Consider the following 4,036-nt stretch of genomic DNA (forward strand, 5'->3'; position numbering starts at 1 on the left):
CACACACACACACACACACACTCTCTCTCTCTCTCTACTTCATTATTTCAAAAAAAAAAAAAAAAAATTCAAAATTAGGAAAAAATATTGATTTTCTAGCAACTAATAATAATACTAACAGATGATACGAAGAGCATGATGCGATTGTCATAGATTGGTTGAACGACATTCCGACAACTTGCCTGTCTTTGTTGAATTCAAAATAAAATGTTTTGAACTTGTCAAAGACAGGCAAACTGTTGAAATATCATTCAACCAATAAAATATTTATTGCAATCGCAGCAGTGCGTACTCTTTCGATTGTCTATTTACCTTTTGAAGAGTTACGTCAACCCTTTAAAAGATAACAATAATCCTTTCTACTCTAGGTACGAGGTCTGAAATTTTGGGGGATGGCATTAGTTGATTCCATTGATCCCAGTACGTAACTGGTACTTAAATTATCGATCCTGAAAGGATGAAAGGCAAAGTCGACCTTGGTGGTATTTGAACTCAGACCGTAGAGACAGACAACCCGAAGGTACAAGGCCAATTTTGGAGGTTGAGAAGACATTGACCGCTGTTCATGATTGGTACGTTAATCTTTTCTTAAGCTCTTAATCCCTTCTCAGAGAATGAAAGACAAAGATGATCTCTATGATTTATTCCTAGCGTTCCTAGCACAGTGTCACAAAATGTGGGATGAGTATTGTCTATGTAAGTGGCTTCCACCAACCACTGCTCCACAATATTTTATCAACACAAGCAAAATAGTGACAAGTAAAGCTGACCTTGGCAACCCCTGAAATAAGAACATAGTTTAATACACCACAATACATTTTGTCTGATGCCTCACTTACTCTGTATTAAAATAGTTTTAATTTAATTATTAGAGGGTGTGGGCTAGTCAACTGACACCAGTATATAACTGGTACTTCATTTCATCAACCCTGAAAGAATGAAAAGCAAAGTTAGCCTGAAAGGGATTCAAACTCAGAATGTAGAATGACACAACGCAGCAACAGAAGGCATTTTTCTGGTGTTCTAATGGGTCACTCAACCCACAAACCTAATCATAACGACTCCTGATTTAGGCACAAGAGCAAAGATTTTGAGGAAAGGTGGGGGTGGGGTTAAAAGTATTAATCCTTGTACTTGAATGGTACTATAATTACTTGGTCCTGGATGAACGAAAGGTAATGTTGACTTAATGCAATTTGAACTTGGAATGTATAGAGCCTGAACAAATTCCACAACACAAATTTGCTCAACATTCTAAAGATTCTGGCAGTTCACTGCTATAATAATAATAATAATAACAGTATTATGTAACGCAAAATATAGAAAAACAACAATAGTAACAATAATTATTATTATCATAAACGTTAATGTCTTTTTAGAAAACAAAAATGGTTAATTTGAACTTTAGGAAGATGACAATTAACACTGACAGGGATGTAAAAAAATATAAATGGAGAATCAGAACAGGTGTTACATCATCAGTGAACTTCTTTTCAAAATTCTCCTTTTGTTCCACACATTCTACACTCATTCTTAGGTGATATTGGTCCAACATGACATCCTCACCACAAATTTCTCAATTCTCTTCAAAATCTCTCTTATGCATGCATTAAACATAGTGTAATGAATGTGAGTGATTGTTGCTAAGTATATACACATACACATATATAAATATATATATATACACACATGTATATACATATATTTACAAATATATATATATATCCATATATATACACACACGCACACACATATATATATATACAGACATGCTCATATATATATATATATGCATAAATATATATACATACATATCTATACATACATACATATGTATATACACGTATACATATGTACATTTATATACATACATATATATATATATACATGTATACATACATATATATGAATACATATATATATATATACATATATGTAATTGTATACATGTACATATATATAGACATTAAATATATATACACATATACAACACATATTTATACACAGTTATATGCACATATATATATACATACATATGTGTACATATACATAACTGTTTACACAGACATGCAGAATGTAAATAGACACCTTTAATTTTCAAAATTTCTGATCTAAGCGTCTTAATATGTTTTCAGCGCTGTAGAATTTACAATGTAATTATTCTTTTTCATTCCAGGTGTCACTATATTAAACATTTGCGAAGAGTAACCTAGCCACGCACAAAATATTCAGCAGAACTGTCAGATTTTCAAAGAGGTCGTATTGTTGGGCAATCTGAGCAAGGGAAAAATTGTTGAAAATCTTCAAATTCCTCTTGCTATGGTTAATAGAATTATGGTGCAATTCAAAAGCCAGGGAGAAGAATCAACAGATTCTCATCCTGACCGACATGGGCCCTCAGCAGAGAAGCTTCGCAGTTTGAAGAGACTTGTGGAAAACTAACCCCGTTTGAAGGCTTTTGACATTGTAAAACAATGAGAAGTTAGTCCAAGAACGTGTGTTACATATTTGCATAAACTTTGGTATTATGGGCGAGCAGCTACAAGAAAGCCTTTCCTTCAATAAATGAATATCAAATAAAACAATTTTAAACTTAAGGGTGCCTATTTACTTCCTGCATGTCTATGTACATATGTGTATAATATACATATATACATACACATATACAAATATATATATATATACAAATATATGTATACACATATAGATATATACATATATATATATGTATATATATATATATGTATATACATATATATATATGCATATATATATATGCATGTATAACAAGTGGAGGTTTCAAATCTCTTCCAGGAATTACAAAAGTTCTTATTAAATAACATTTTTATTTACGCAACCAAATGTCCCTCAGCAAAAAGATTGTCTGTGAAAAGGGGCCACAAAGCAGCTTTGACATAATAACCAATTCTCCTCCAAATCTTTAAAGTAAACCCAATAACTGAAATAAATATAAATATCTTAATTTTCTTATAAAAATTGTTATTTCTTTGGTAAGGGTGTTTAGAAATAAAAAAATACTCTCGTGGAGGTTTCAAATCTCTGCCAGAAATTACAAGATGTCTTATTTAAATATTTTTTATCTAAGCAACCAAATTTTCATCAACAAAAAGATTGTTATGATAGATTTAAATATCTCTTAATTTACTACATTAATATGTTGGGTGTCTTGGTGGTCTTGTGGGTAGAGACATAGACAGCCACATTGAACATCCTGGGCAGGGTCCAATATATATATATGTACATATATATGTACATATATACGTACATATATATATATATATACATATAAATATATAAATATATACATATAAATATATAAATATATAAATATATATATATATATATATATACATACATATAAATATATAATATATATATATACATATATATATATATTGAAGACCTCTATATCCATGTCTTGCAGGTCTCTCAACTGTTTTGGCAGGGCAATTAAAGAGCTGAGGTCCTCTGAAACTGAGGCTGTTGCAGTACCTTGTTCTTATGTGAGATGCAGTGGACGGTACCCTTGGTACCATGCAGTGGAAACCTGTGTAGGCATTCGTGTAGTTCTTGATGCCAAAGTTTGGTACCAGTCCTTCCAGTATTTTCCATATGTATATTATTACATATCTCACCTGCCTGCGCTCCAAGGAGCAGAGACCTAGTGCCTTCAGTCGCTGGACTGTGGCGATCTTTTTTGTATAGTAATGCTGAATTGCCTCGAGTTCTGCTGTCCGCTTAACACTGTATGGTGACCACAACTGAGAGCAATAGTCTAGGCGGCTCAGAACAAATGTCTTCCATAGAGTCAACATGACTTTTTGATCCCTTGTACGGAATGTCCTCAGTATCCACCCTGCCAGTTGTCTGCACTTTGCTGTCAACTTGACAATGTGCATGTGAAATGATGCATCACTACACATGTTGATGCCCAGGTCTCTTACTGTTTGTGATTCTGGGATTGCAGTACCTCCAGGTCCTGTGTATGCCAGTTGGGGGGCACTTGTGGCCTTGT

This window comes from Octopus bimaculoides, chromosome 27 (genome assembly GCF_001194135.2).
Source record: "Octopus bimaculoides isolate UCB-OBI-ISO-001 chromosome 27, ASM119413v2, whole genome shotgun sequence".
Lineage (NCBI taxonomy): Eukaryota > Metazoa > Mollusca > Cephalopoda > Octopoda > Octopodidae > Octopus > Octopus bimaculoides.